This window comes from Streptopelia decaocto, assembly GCF_964273445.1.
Source record: "Streptopelia decaocto genome assembly, chromosome: 5".
Classification (NCBI taxonomy): Eukaryota; Metazoa; Chordata; class Aves; order Columbiformes; family Columbidae; genus Streptopelia; species Streptopelia decaocto.
In genome coordinates, this window is record NC_138659.1 from 69,962,059 (window position 1) to 69,978,177 (window position 16,119).

The window sequence follows — 16,119 nt, forward strand, 5'->3', positions numbered from 1 at the left end:
ATTTGTGAGCTAAGTTTCTACTCAGGGTGATGAGCTGGGATGATGAGCTAACGAGGTTTGTTTTGATGTATAATGTCGTTATTTCACATCAATTACCAGATGACAGATAAGATCTGCAGCAATTCATTATCTAAAGAAGGAGCTTGATATCCTGTGCGAAAGCTGAAGGTGATGCTAAAGGGACAGATAGTGGCCGACACATCATGTCACACACATTTTTGTTGGCCGACACGAGGGAAAGCAGGATACTTGTACATGTTAATTTTTCCATTTAATAAGGAACAACAACAACAAGTTTTATTAATTCACAGGGATGCAACGAGTATTTTCCTTTTATTTATGCATATTTATCACTTGGTTTGAATTGTAAACATATTAATTCCTGCTTACCGGTTAATGACTTTGGGTAATGTTTGTACTCGGTTTATGCAGAAATTGTCCATATGCCTCACATTTACTTATAGGAATAGACTTAATCAGGTCTGCTTCCTTCGCCCTGAAAGACATTTTGTCTTACTCTAAGTTGTTTTTTCTAAGGTATTTTTAAAGCACTCTTGAAAAGAAAAATCCTTAAAATTACCTTCTCAACAGATGATGAGTATTTTTTCAGCCATACCAATAGGAGATACTTACTGTTTTCAAGAGATTTTTTGGCAAATGTCAGGAGTGGGTTGAGTGTTGCAGGTTCGACCATAACTCAGGGTTGGTTCAGTTTTCTGCCCCAAAAGAAAATAGTTCTGATGGTATTAAAGGCATAGACTTTCTGTCAGGAAAAATACTTTCAAAATGATGATATTATTGTATTCAGGTAGGAATAGGTCATAGCACTCATGTTTCAAGACCTAAAGAGAGGCCCTGGGATTAATTTGGATATTTGAGATCTCTCATGTATCTTCTTTCTTTTTCTTTTCTTCTCTTTTGTATTTTTAGTATCTCTAAATAATTGTATCATATAGAAATATAGTGTCATATATTCTATCAGATTTTAATGATATGGCAGTTCTTTTATTTTGAAATATTGGAAAAGACGATGGGTGGTAAACCTGCTTATATCTGTATCATGAAGAAAGTGTTTGACACACCAAATTGAACAGTGGAACATAAAACCCCGTAATTTTTCTTAGGAAAATAACAAACTAACCGCACATCAGGTTCCTCTGATGCTCCAGGGTTAATGTGGATAACCCACGGCACTCAGGTGTGGCAGTGCCGACCTCGCAGCTCCGCTCCCGCGGCCCTCCTGTCCGGCGGTGTTTTCACGATTGTTCCTTGCAAAGAAATAAGGTAATCTGCTTCAAAAGTATTATCGATAGCCAAACACTAACATGGTTCGAGCTTTCCAAAATAATCCAGGGTTCAGCAGGACTGAAGGAGGTTTGTGGTTTGAGAATGGGGGGTTTCAATAGATAAGCCTTTTTTTTATGTGTACGCGCTCGAGTGGGACAATTTTACTGCTCCTGTTTGCAATTTACTTTTTGAGAATTATTTTTAATAATTTCTCCTTATGAAGAAATAAGCTTGTGTTTTTTTGAACCAATGAATGCCATGCAGTGTTTTGCACAGGTCTGTGCATGCTAAGGCAGGAAAAGTATGATTTTTGTCTAAGTCTTCCCCTGCATCCTTTGAGATTCCCGTGGCAATACCAAGTGACTTTTTAGCATTCAGTGTAGAAAAAGGTTTTCCAAAAGAGAGCTAATTTTTGATTTTGAATGGACTTGGGGACCGGACAGTTGTATACAATGCATGAGTTGAATGCATCTTCAGACTAATACGTTTTCCATCTCACTAATAAAGCTCTTCCACTCACAATCTTTTATTATACTCTTTACTTTGGGTGGTCCTTTCCTTGGCCTGTTTTGCTAAGGAGGTAGTTCTCAGACTTTCCTCTTCCACATTTGCAAGCTTTAATGTACAATGTTATTGTATTTTCTTTTTCCTCTCTGCTGTTTGACTGTCTGAGCTTTGGTCCAAGGGCATCAGTTCTGACTTCCAGCTTTTCTTTCACGCTCTGAACGGTGAAAATATGAGCAGTATTTATACAAGGTACACAGAGCTGTTAATCCAGAGCTGGACCCGCTGGGATCAGGGACTGTGCAAAGCAGCAAAGCAAAGAGGAGCAGCACACCCACAGTTTTCAGTAACGTTTTGTGAGTATATATGAGAAAGAAGATGGAACTGAACTCAAACACAGGTGTAAAACCAGGAAGCTGCAGCCCGTCTTTGGCCTGGTTACCATCTCCTTTGTCCCCAGCAGAAGATGCTCAGATGGCCGGTGCTGCTGCTTTATTCAGATGTCATGACTTGCAGCCTGCATTATAAAAAATACAAGGTTTTTTCTGCCCTCAGCTTTGTTGCCGTATTATAGCCGTATGAAGAAGTGTTATGCGCATAAATATGTGGATTATCATGAAAATTTTAATTAAATGACTAAATAGTAAGTAAAGATGGCAGGGGAGGCAGTGTTGCTAAGTTAAATTAATTCCATATAGCTTTTGCTTCAGCTTGTGCACTGGTTTTAGTTTTACTTATTCTTTCTTAATATTTCTTATGTAATTTGAACATGTATCAAAGCTGCTGCTTTGCCTCAGTTGTCCTGGTTTGAATGTCCTTCACCTCATCAGAGAAGTCTCAGGTTTTTATGACTGGGATGGGAAATCCCAGGTGAGTCTGAACAAGGAGCTGCATGTCAGAAAATGTAAGAGATTCTGCTTAGTACGTTGTTACTGCCCAGCTGGATTTTTGGGAGTAAAAAGGGAGAAAGGAGTGAGTGTCACGGGTGGTGAGGGGCTGGAAGAGGCTGCCCAGAGAGGTGGTGGATGAACCATCCCTGGAGACATCCCAGGCCAGGCTGGACGGGGCTCTGAGCAACCTGAGCTGGTGAGGATGTCCCTGCTCATGGCAGGGGGGGCACTGGGGGAGCTGGGAAGGTCCTTTCAACACAAACCACAGAATCCCAGAATGTCAGGGGTTGAAGGGCCCTGGAAAGCTCATCCAGTGCAATCCCCCCATGGAGCAGGAACACCCAGATGAGGTTACACAGGAAGGTGTCCAGGCGGGTTGGAATGTCTGCACAGAAGGAGACTCCACAACCCCCCTGGGCAGCCTGGGCCAGGCTCTGCCACCCTCACCATGAAGAGGTTTCTTCTCAAATTTAAGTGGAACCTCCTGTTTTCCAGTTTGCACTCATTGCCCCTTGTCCTACCATTGGTTGTCACCGAGAAGAGCCTGGCTCCATCCTCCTGACACTCACCCTTTAGATATTTATAAACCATTCTATGACATTGGTGTATGTGCACCCAGAGCCTCGAGAAGAGAAGCTGAGACGGGATCTTATCAATGCCGATCAACATCTCCAGGGTGGGTGTCAGAGGATGGACCAGAGTCTGTTCAGTGGTGCCCAATGACAGGATGAGGGGCAACGGGCACAGACTGAAACACAGGAGGTTCCATCTGAACATGAGGAGAAACTTCTTCACTTTGAGGTGCCAGAGCCTGGCCCAGGCTGCCCAGAGAGGCTGTGGAGTCTCCTTCTCTGAGACATTCAAACCCGCCTGGACCGACCTGTGTCATCTGCTCTGGTGACCCTGCGTGAGCAGGGGGGTTGGACTGGATGATCTCCAGAGGTCCCTTCAACCCCAACCAGTCTGTGATTGTGTGACAAGGACACAAGCTGCAGGAGCTGAGCTCTGCGGAGCAAACCAGCCCCTTGGGCTGCCAGAGAACCTGGGCTGTGCTTTGGAACGTTTTAAGTCACTGATTTTAGTCTTGCTGGTTTGGATTTAATTTTAATTGCTTTTTCAAAGAGAGATTAATTCTCATTTAGGTGTGGGTGTGTAATTAAAAAAGATCTCTTGACTTAAGTTGCTTTTGTTAAGCACATGCACAGGCTGTGTGTTTGTGAAAGCAATTACATAGTTGAATATACATCTAATCCTGTTCTTAATGTTTAAGTGTTATTGTGCTAGAAAATGATAAATGACTTCTTATTTGGGAGGGGATTTACTTTTTTCCCCTTATGATTTCTGGCAAGATGATATTGGAAGGAAAAAGAAATTCAATTAGAAATCAACATTTATTTCAGCAGTGGAAAACCAGCACTTGTAAATGCTTTGCTATGAGTTGAATATATTGAGTGTGTTGGATATCATCAGGAAAATTATCAAAACATGTTTTACACTTTAGTCACAATGAGTTACTCAATACCAAAGGCATTCCCTAAAATGCTTTGGGTGTTCTTTGGTAGCACTGCAAGCACAGGGAAACCTGAATTAGCTTCATCTGGAACCAGCAGAGCTTTAGGAACAAATATTCCCTCTTGGCCCCATGCCAAAACTAAATGGAAAAGGGAAAAGAGTTGTCCTGGTTTTAAAATGTTCAGTTTGTTTCTTATCTTCCCAGTAGATGTTATTCAGCTGAAATAAGTGGAGTAAACTGAATTTAAAAACAAGAATCTGTGTGCATGCAGAAGAAGCTCCTGTGGTCGTAACCGGTCTCATTACTTTGTAAGATGTACATGGAGGTGCAGGCTGCTTGCTTTGGTTCCGTGGTTTGGTTCCCTTAAAATAGGCCTTTCAAAATTAATTTATTCCAACCGATTGGTTATTTAAGTCTTCATTCTTTTCACGTATTCGAAATACTTTTTTCAAAGAAATGCATTTCAGTTTAACGCTGTTAGAATTCATCCTTTTTATTCACGTGAGTTAGTGCGTCTCTCATTGCTGTTGATTCTTACCCTGAGAATCGTCAGGAGGGTCGAAAGCAGAAATCGCCTCCCGGTACCCGCTGTGCCCGTGGCTCAGTACGGGCTGTTTTCTTAGTGACATCTGCTGCTTTACATTTGCACGGTGCCTGATGAAATCACAGAATCCCAGAATGTCAGGGGTTGGAAGGGACCTGGAAAGCTCATCCAGTGCAATCCCCCCATGGAGCAGGAACACCCAGCTGAGGTTACACAGGAAGGTGTCCAGGCGGGTTGGAATGTCTGCACAGAAGGAGACTCCACAACCCCCTGGGCAGCCTGGGCCAGGCTCTGCCACCCTCACCGGGAACAAGTTTCTTCTCATATTTAAGTAGAACCTCCTGTGTTCCAGTTTGTACCCATTACCCCTTGTCCTATCACTGGTTGTCACCGAGCAGAGCCTGGCTCCATCCTCCTGACACTCACCCTTTATATATTTGTAAACATTAACGAGGTCACCCCTCAGTCTCCTCTTCTCCAAGCTCTCAAATGTCCCTGCTCGTACCCGAAATCTGGAGGGTTCCGTAGAGGATCGTGTAGCTGGGGCTTGTGGTCCCGCTTGGGCTCTGTTGTGGTCCCGCTTGGGCTCTGTTGTGCTCCTGCCAGGAGTTTCGTGTTCCCTTTCATGCTGTTTGATGTTGAGATTGGCCCCAAATCAGAAAAACACCAGCCCAGTTTGTCCTTAACCCAGCTGAGAGTCTCTTTTTGTGTCAGATTTCTGAGTTTTGTCGCACTATTTCTGCAGTAGGGAAAGTATAAAGACCCATTTATCAGTAGCATCCTTTTGGAGCATATTATGTTCAGCTTTTGGGTCGTCATTCCAAATAGCAATAAAGAAAGTTTTAATTAATTTAGTTTTCCACAATATAAATGTTCAGCTCTTCTTTTGCTTAGATTACATATTATAGATCGCTTTTGTAGTCTTTTCATGGAGTGTCTTTGAGCTTTGATGCTCCTCTTGGTGCTGTACATTGTTTAGCAATAGGTTGTCTGAAAGAATCCCCAAAGCATTCTGAGTTACTCTGAGTTTAATAAGAAATAAAATTCAAATTTAATAATGTTACGGGGAAGAATTGTGTCATTCTTGGAGGCGCAACCCACATATTATCGTTTTCAGGTTCTGCAGGTTCTTCCTTGTTTCCTTTAATTAAATGCAAAGTTCTAAGCAGGTCTGTATCCTTATGAAATATAGACATGGCTGCTTCTCAGAATACCTGTAGAAAGCTTCTATCCAGCCTGTTGGAAAGTATTTACATCTGAATTTCTGTCTGTTCCGTGTCTGAAAGGAAACACCACTGAGTTTTTCCTCTGCTCCTGGCAAACCTTGCAGATATTATATAAAATATAACAAGCTGAAGAAATTACAGATGAAGTACGATTGCCCATGCAAGAGACAACCTACATATACATATATATATATATATATATATATATATCTGATAAAGAGAAAACTTTCCAGTAGCCATTTCCCATATGGTAATGTTGCATTTGTGACTCTATGATGGGAAAAATGAGTTTTCTCAGTCATTTGGTGAATTGTATTAATCTTTTCAGCTCCTCTTGTCTGTCAATATTGGTACAGAAAGTCTAACTTCAAATGTAACTTGTCTGGGGATTGTATTTCTTTTATTTACCATAATGGCACATGGATTTATGTAAATACTATTAATTTGGCTGCTACACCATGAAATATCACAGGAAGTTGAACTTAAGTTAGAAAAGTCATAGTAAAGGAGTGGGCTGTTCTCTCTATTTAATCAGTTTTCCCACTCCTTGGGGAGGAGGGAACAAGAACATTGTCTGTAATGGGGTTTTCATTTTGAGAACATGCAAATGTCTTTATTTTCGTACCGATGAGAGCGTTGCAGCAATTCCTGGCTGCAAGGGCTGCGTGACCTTCTGCAGCACCGAAATCTGAGCAGCGCATCATCAGAACCCACCTCCTCATTGCACCCAATGTACCCAAAACCTAACCGAACGGCCCCAAAATCAAGGCAGAAATTAGTTAAAAAACGCAAAAGCTTCCCTCTTCTTGCATGTTCATTTTAAATCCAAGGGTATGTAAACTGTGTGTTTCTATCAATTAAATTTTGCTTGCACCTATTTCTGATCACTCAAACTTGCTGAGGCCCTCAATAGATCAGTTGCTAAATGTTTAATGTCACAGTATTTTCTGTCAAAAAAAAGCGCACCAAAAGTAGAATAATTTGTCTTAAAAATGGCTGTTGCTTTTAGGAGAGTGTTAATCTGGCAGGATCACTTGTCTTGTATTGAAAACATAATGTATCTTCCTGCAGGATTCTCATGATTTGTCATAGGGACACATTACTGCAAGACGATATCCATAATACCTGTAGGCTACCACAATTACCGAAATTACTCAAGTGCAGTCATTCTTCACGTAGGATGCTAATTATCCTAAATTGTCTTGTCTTTTGTCTTTGCAAAACTTAAATTTTTAGCTGGACTGCATCAACCCCATTGTAGTTTATTTATGTGGCTTTTAATTCTGGTCGCATTCGGTAGGTAAAATTGTGCTTCTGCTCGCATTAACTGACATTGTGGTTTGCAGATATCTTCAACCATGAGTGAAGTTTCGTGCTGTAGGATCCATAACCATCAAAACCAAATAATCCGCTAACTTCATTTTTATTTTAGCTCTTTAGTGACTTGTTTGCTCCAGAGAAAGTTCTGCTTGTTTTCCTTATCATTTATCTAACATTGAGTGCCAGAGCAGATATGTCTTTCATTTTGAGAGCGCTTCAGAGGACGATAATAATTATTGTAGTTAAATTAACTTCCTAACAATAATATGAAGAAAGTAAGACATCATTTTGTGTTGGGAAATCTAAAATAAACAAGATGAAAGGCTTTTCCCAGGGTGGGGAAGGTTCACGTTACTGTCAGGAATTTGTTATTCCCATATTAAATCTGTACCGAGACGACGGCACTTTCTGTTCCCACTCATTTCTCTGGGCTCTTGGTTTGCGTTTCTGTCGTTCTGCGATGCTGGGAGATGCTTTTGAGTGATTCCCCGGACACTGAAACAGTTGATGGGGATTTTGGAAACGTACAGATCAAATTAATGCACATGTGCATGAAGATGTTGATTCACTGAGCTTTACTCCAAGCCCCAAAATAAGTAGCAGATAATGTCACTGGTACCTGAATTAGAGAGCAAAGATTCACCGTGTGCATTTGAACTTTGGAGATGGGCTGTCACCAGTCAGCTGGAATTATATAGAAGAAAATTCCAGTTTATAAGAGCAATTTAAAGGGGAGAACAAATTCTTGCTTTGTCCACAACGGTGGGAACATCACCTGCTTTATCTATTAGACAACCCAGCTGGAGCTGTGGCAGCAACGCGAACAAAAACATCATTAAATGCATTCGGGGACAGTGGGTAAAGCTTAAACCCAATGGTACTGGTCCAGATTCCTGCATCTTTTTAGCAGATGTATAAATATCAGTGCACATCTCTCTGCTCTGCTGCGAGTTGTATCTTTGAAGCCTTACTCAAAGGTTACTCCTCCGCTCCTCAGATAGGGACCCATGCTCTTGTTTGTTCTGCCTCTTGTCTTTCCCGATGTGTCCCGACATCACACGAGTGGTGTGAAAAGCTTAATGCCAATTACAATAAAAGTAATTCTAAATCTCAAAATCTAGATCTTATAGCCCAAATTCACTGCTGCAGGGTTGCAAAATTCTCTAAGCATATATTTTGTGTGGCTTTTCCCTATTATTTTTTTCTTTTACTGTTTGAATACCAGCCAAACCCATAAATACTGTTGTTTTGTGTGTTGTGTTAGTATTAATAGAAGTGTGAAGCCCAGTACCTGAGACAGATTTATTGAGGGCAGTTCTCTAGATTCTCAGTGGAATAATTTGTAGTAAAGCAGGGGGAGAAGGGAGGTGGGGGAAGGCAATTGCGTTTAGAAACCAAAAAATAAATGGAGTGACCTTCAGAAATCTTAAGCACTGTGATACCCATTGATATCCATGCTGTTTAATACTGAGACTGTGGAGAACTTTTTAAAGCGAAGCATTTTGGGCTAAAATGGACTTCTTTGAAAAAGAGCCTTAGGAAAATGATAAATGGAGGTGTTAAAACGGCTCATTAATTTTTTGCTTGCCTCTTACGAAAGTTGGTGCAAAGTGCTTTCAAAGTAGGGAACGCTTTGTGTATATTCTCATTGTGCATAGCATCAAATTTCTAATAAATAAGCGTTTTGCAAAAGGTGTTTCAGTTGAGCTATCGTGATCTCGGGTTCTGGTTTTGATCTATGTGAAGATCCTTTTTTACTGTTCTTGCCAGAGAAGTTCGTGGTATTTTTTTCCTGTGGTTTGGGAATATAGGATTTTTCCTTCAAATGAAACAATAATCAGGATTTTGCTTGTTCAGAATCAATTGAGAAGCGTTAGATCAGAACCGTAGCGCTGTTTCAGGTGTCGAACGGTGGATATTTTCACCTGGTTGAATATTTTCACCTGGCTGGGGCTCACAAAGGTTGGGAAGGATTTGGAACCTGCTGCCTCTGAATTGGGGGAAGGTGGCTGTAGGTTTTGTTTTCCTGGCACTTGAGAGTTGAAAGACATTTGGAAACCTTTAGACAAAGATTTCTTGCTAAGAACCAGCTTTTCCAAACAAAATACCTTCCAAAATAAATACATAATTACGGTACTTCAGTAGGGCTTTTTTCTCTGCAGTTCCCAAACTAGTTTGTCCAGTAAAACATGAAGCAGGAAGCTGAAAAAAACATACCTTTGTTGCCTTTATTTTACATCCACAAAGTTGTTTTGTTAATTGCAAGAGCTTTTATTGACTTAAAATGCATCTCAGGAAGTTTTCGCTTAGCGGGGTCATGCAGGGGCTCAGCCTGTGTTCTCTTTTATGGAAAATGCCTAATTTGTGTTGTTCATAAGAGCTTATGGATGCGGTCGTTCTCACCAAAGGGGTGGAGACTGCAGGGAGGTGTGGGAAGGGTTGAGCAGATCCTGGTCTGATGGTCCCCAAAATGGGGAGAATTGGGAGCTTGTGACTTCTGGCAGCAGAAGGATGAACAGAGGGATGAATGGGGAGGCCTTAGGGGGACATGGAGATGTCAGGACAGGTTCTTCGTTGCGCTTGTCCTCCATCCTTGGAGGTTTCAAGACCCAAGGGGGTTTCCAACCCTGGAGCTGCCCTGCCTAGGCAGGAGGAGAAGCCTCCTCAGGTTCCTCAGCCTACATCATTGTCCCCGTGACAATCTTAGCACACCTAAATAATATCCTTTCATGGCCCACCCATGGAAATTGAACATTTCCTTATGTCTTGTGCTCTTTTGAAGAAAATCAGCTAAATTTACATTATTTTATCTTTTGTAACTTAGCCAGTCAGGACATAGTAATCATCATCGAAGTCCTGACAAAGATTTCCTTTTAAAACAAGTTTTCTATTGATTGGTAGCGATCGAACCATCACAGATCAAATCTAGATCCGTAAAGTATGTTTTGAGTTGAGATATGCAAGCCTAAGTAAGCAAATATTCACCTATAAACTTCCATATCAGTCTCATCAATTCTGAATGGACCTACAGGGAATCGAGTTGACCTAAATGAGGTTTCTACTAGACCGGAACTAGCAAAGCACCGAGCTGCTTCAATCAGGTTGGGTGAAAGTAAGTTTGTCAGCTAAAAATACCTTAGTAGATGTTGCTTCATTTTCAAAAAGATGCCTTTGTAATAATGGTTTTGGTGGTAGGAAAAAAAAAAAACCAAACATTTATCACTCACATTATTACAAACATGAACTTGTTTCTCGAAGGAAAAAGACTCACATGTTTTATTCCTTCCATTTACTCGTGTTCAAGGAGGTAGGATTTGGCCTAAGGAAATGGGAAAGTGATAAATGTTAAGATTTTGCGCTTGTTTACATTCTGCTGCTGTATCCGTGAAATAACTCTCTCTCTAAAGGTGCTACTGAATTTACTGTCAGATTTTCTATTACAGGAAAAGAAGTGTTTGTTTTAATACTATGAGAAATATATGTGTGAATTTATATACATATATATGTATCTTTAGGCGTGTTTTACTTTGTTTTATGATTCCTGTCCTTGCTCATATGATGGTGTGGGTAGAGGCCCTGCTGGCAGAAGCTGAAGGAATCTGTGTCAAACTGGTTTAGGTGCTGTATGGACGTGTAGGACACAGGGATGGCTGCGGGTCCATCTGCCGGGCCCTGGCCAGCGGCTTGAGCACGGTCCAGAAGAGCCCGTCAGCAGAAATGGGGTGTTTTGCTCCTGGGGAGCTGAATCGTGTTCATACAAAGTGATCCCTATTCCTGGTTTGGCTTATTTGCTGTTGGGTCTTAAACTTCATCATGAGCTTTCGTTGATGCTTGTGGTGATGTGACCTGGAACCTATGTCGATTTATTTCAGCCGGTAGCTAATGGTGAGCTGCGTGCTACGGGGTCGTGGTATGTTATACAATATAAAGTATTCAGTTCCAGCAGGACAGGGAACTGCTGGAGAGAGTCCAGCGCAGCCACCAAGATGCTGCAGGGAGTGGAGCATCTCCCGTGTGAGGAAAGGCTGAGGGAGCTGGGGCTCTGGAGCTGGACAAGAGGACACTGAGGGGGGACTCATTCCTGGGGATCAATATGGAAAGGGGGAGTGTCAGGAGGATGGAGCCAGGCTCTTCTGGGTGACAACCAGTGACAGGACAAGGGGTAATGGGTTCAAACTGGAACACAGGAGGTTCCACTTAAATTTGAGAAGAAACTTGTTCCTGGTGAGGGTGGCAGAGCCTGGCCCAGGCTGCCCAGGGGGGTTGTGGAGTCTCCTTCTCTGCAGACATTCCAACCCGCCTGGACACCTTCCTGTGTAACCTCATCTGGGTGTTCCTGCTCCATGGGGGGATTGCACTGGATGAGCTTTCCAGGGCCCTTCCAACCCCTGACACTCTTGGATTCTGCAGAACAAGAAATGCCAGGAGATCCTCAGTGTTACCCATGTTGGGTTATCAAAGAATCACAGAATGGTTTGGACTGAAGGGACCTTCAAAGCCCATCCAGTGCCACTCCTGGGTACAAGCAAAGAGAAAACTTACATGATTTTTATATCCTTGCAAACTGTCTGGTAATTGTGTGGAACTTCAACCTTTTTCAACAAAGGAAATTCTATGAAAATATTCTGAAATCCAAAATGCAGTGAGAAGTTCATGCTGATATTTTTGCGTCATTTCTTTGTGAGTTTTGTTTGGTTGGTTTAATTTTGTGTCGGACTTTTTGTTGTTGCTTGTTTCTATTATTTAGCCATTTATTTATTTAGCTGTGTAGCCTTTAAATGCCGTATAGGGAAAATTTTACTGAAAAATAAATGCAACTTCGCTTTTTCATCTGTGTAACAGGAACATTCTGGTGAAACATCCCCTAACTTAGTGTAGTTTTGATTTCTCTTAGATTTTCTCACTCTACATAAAGAGCTTAGTATTTCCATCTTAGAGAATTCCCTGGAAGCAAATGGACCAGACTGTTTAAAATAGGATATTTTACCCCTGAAGGAGCAAAGCATTGGCATGTGTTGTTTCTCCTGCAGGGAACTGTTTTCATTCTGAATTTTTGCAGTGTTAGTATTACTTGTGGGGATTATTTGATATTTAAATTTCCCTACCCATATCTGTTAAAGGGCCATTGGAATATTTATTGTATTGTAAAGATAATTTAAGAAAATACATACTTTCTGTGGATTCATGTGCCTCTTCAGCTTTTTTCTCTGAACTGTATTTTATAGGAATTAGAAAGAAGTTTTAACTTTGGAATTGCATGGTCATTGTTTTTTAAATATAAGCTGTATTTTGTGAATAATAGTGCATTGTTTCTAAAGAAGAAGCAACTTCCTTTCCTTTCCTTTCCTTTCCTTTCCTTTCCTTTCCTTTCCTTTCCTTTCCTTTCCTTTCCTTTCCTTTCCTTTCCTTTCCTTTCCCTTTCCCTTTCCCTTTCCCTTTCCCTTTCCCTTTCCCTTTCCCTTTCCCTTTCCCTTTCCCTTTCCCTTTCCCTTTCCCTTTCCCTTTCCCTTTCCCTTTCCTCCTAAATTCCCTCTTGCCTCAGTGTACCTGGTTGGAAAATAAAGATTTAATCCAGCGCCTCCACTTTTGGGCAGGAGGTACATTAATTGTATTAAGCTACTTACAAAGTGCATTAGATGCGCTTCCATAGTATGATGTGTAGTAATTATCTTAGTCACTGTGTGATTACCTCATTTCTGAGCTTGGCAAGTTAAGGATGTGAAAGGGCTTTCGGTACAAACCTTAACACTATTTCAGTGAATAAATAGCTGATAATTGGCCAGGGCAATGCCAAGCGCCCCGTGTTGCCCTTGCAGCACTTGCTGGATAAACAGAGGTTTGCAATTACTCCTACAGTTAAAATTGAAATTGATTTTTTTAGGGAATAAGATACTTCTTTTTCCTGTTTATTGTTTGGACTCATGTGCTCCCAAAGATGACGATGGTCTCCGAATCCAACTAAAGATTAAAAATCAACTTAAGGTTAAAATTTAATAATGTTGTTAGCTCTTGCTAAATGGTTAATAGGCCATATTAAAAACACCTACAGTACAAATATTGCCTAAAATAATTACAATTTTTTATTAACGTGGTAATTAAGAGCATGCTGGCTGCAAATGATACCTCAGTAAGTGCAAAGAAAATGATGAAAAGTAAGGAGATGTGCTTTTCTGTAATATTAAAATAGATTTTCCTAACCAGCAGGGGCTTGAACACTATTTAGCAGGTGGGCATCTGAAGATAAATGTCGTTGGGGGGATGTCTGTGTGTGTAATGCAACGGAGGCTTAAAGGAACAACACTATATCAAAGAAAACAAAGTTTTTTATTACCAAGATAATACTAAGATGAGCATGATTTATTTTTCTTAATGCAGAGAAACAGGAAGAAATGTTGATTAACTTTTCAAGGACCCTGAAACGTTGTGCTTGGCACCACTTTGGGGGCTCAGCATAAGCTGACACGGCAACATTTAGCACGTTTTTATCATTTGTTTTAACAGCATTCCCTCACATTCACGTGTCACTTGTATTTCCAAGCTTGTTTATGTTTCTCTGTTAATCTTTTTCTCCAGCAACCATTCCAGGTTTTTAACAAGCTTTCATATTTTCATTTTCACGTGGAAATCGAGTGTTTAACCACCAAGCATTAAACTTTCGTGTGTCCTTTCCAATGCCCACCATGCTAATTAAGAACGGATTCTTCTGTAATTATGTCTCTCTTCTGGGACTCAACTTTTCCCCAGCTTATGGCGACCATCATAGCAATCACCAGTAGATGTGGAGGAGATGATAATCAAATTCATCCATATCTCCAGCTGCTCCTCTAGCTAAAAAATCCATATTAAAATGTGTTTGAAAGTTGCTTCACAGTCATTTTTTTCACATGCAAAGTTGCCATGATATTTTCCCCGGGTATGAAATTCATCTATTGAGTGTGGCAAATGTGCGTATTAACTTAAATTACTCATCAAACAGGTAGATAAATACAGAAATATGAACGAAGCTATTTGTCAGTTAGAGAAATGACATTGCTAGAAGGAGGTTTTGACTGCTGGATCATCTAGAAAAGGCTGGATTTGCAAATGTGGGGTTGATGTATTTATGTGAAGAAAGGTAAAGATTGGTTGATGTGTTTGCAAAGCAATGGACTTTGCGGGTTATTTGAGTGAGCGTCTAGAAAAAGACACCGTGAGCAAAACACAGTTTGTCTTCAGCTCTCCGGAGCGTTTATGAACCATGTGCAGAACCTCACGTGAAGTGAGGTTGAATTCATAGAATTGTTTCAGTTGGAAAGACCCTCAGGATCATCAAGTCCAACCATAACGTAACTCCAGCACTAAACCATGTCCTAAAGAACATCGTCTGAAGGCCTTTTAAACCCCTGGCAGGGATGGTGACTCCAGCACTGCCCTGGGCAGCCTGTTCAATGCCTGATGACACTTTCCATGAAGAATTTTTTCCTAATATCCGATCTGATATCCCGTGGTGCAACTTGAGGCCATTTCCTGTGGTCCTATCACTTGCCTCCTATCACTAATACGCATCCGCAGCCTAGTCTTAAACAGCCAATCAAAAATATTTATAATGAAACATTGCGTTGATTGATGGCATCGTTAGGGGAAAGAGGAGTGAAAATGGGCTGTTGAATATTTTCTTGCAGGCATCAGCCCTTTTGCAGTGTCTGCTCTATAGAGTGCTTGTTAGACGGTGTTTTGACAATTAACGTTTTGAGATTTTTTGAGATGATCCCATCTTATTTACATTTCATAGTAGGAAACGTTATCTTTGTGCTTCTCTTCTTGTCATCGTTTGTTATGAAGTTCTTTTGATGTCACGGAACAGCAGCTCGGGTGGCCTTTCCCTTTCATATTCATGCCGGTTGCACATGCCTACGAAATCTCATCAGGTTCCTTTGCATCGTGTAGGAAGAATAATGCACGGACAAAGTCGGTTGTGTGGGAGTTGAGCTCTAAACTCCATTACGGAGGAGAAAAGCAAATTCAAGGAGCGCTTACCTGGTGGCGTTGGGGGATTAGGCTGTAAATAAGCGGGCTCATGACACACACAGATAACCTAATGCCATTTGGTGTTTGATCTCAATTGCAAAAAGATTTTAAATTGCAAGTAACATAGATCTTAAAGGTAACATTAAAAGCTCCCTGCGACACTTGGGGAGGAGAAAAACACCCTGAGATTCTGTCAGGCCGTGCATAATAAGCTTGAAAACAGCACAGAAGGGGGAATTTAAAATTTATCTAATCATATAGAGTATAATTTATTTTCTGAGTAATTCTGCAGATTTTTTTTTCCAACTTTTTGTTCTTCATTAAAGACCAGACAAGGTGTGGACTCTAATTACTGTAATCAGCCAACATTATTTAGCAGGTAGTCAGAGAAGGAGGATGGACAAGAGGAATCATTGGTGGGATCTAGTGGCCATGGAGGTGGCTTTGCGTTGTCCCTATGATACTTGCACAGACCAGAAGGAGATATTAAACTTTGGTTTTGGCACTTTTTTACTTTTTCCGTAATTTGAGAGACATTTGTTACCGCTGTTCTGTTTTTATGGAAGTTATTGGGTTTTGGGTTGTTTTTATTTTTCTTTGAAGCATCACAGTACCTGCAAATACCACTCGATGAAATTAAAACTTGGGGCTTAACCGTGATGCTCAATATAATGATTTCTAAGGGATTTCTTCCTTGAGCAGAGTATTGGCTTCCCAAATGCAAATCCTGATATTGCATGACATTTTTAGGAGTGCTGTTTATTACCTTCCAAAGCCTTTAATGCCTGAGCAATTTTATATGAAGAATATGTTGCAGAATCTTCAGTG

General features: G+C 40.9%; 1 protein-coding gene across 1 annotated transcript in view; it reads left to right on the forward strand.

Moving 5' to 3' along the window:
* Positions 1-16,119, forward strand: part of DOCK1 (dedicator of cytokinesis 1) — a 273,982-nt gene that overhangs the window by 142,090 nt on the left and 115,773 nt on the right. The gene's annotated exons all lie outside the window — the stretch shown is intronic.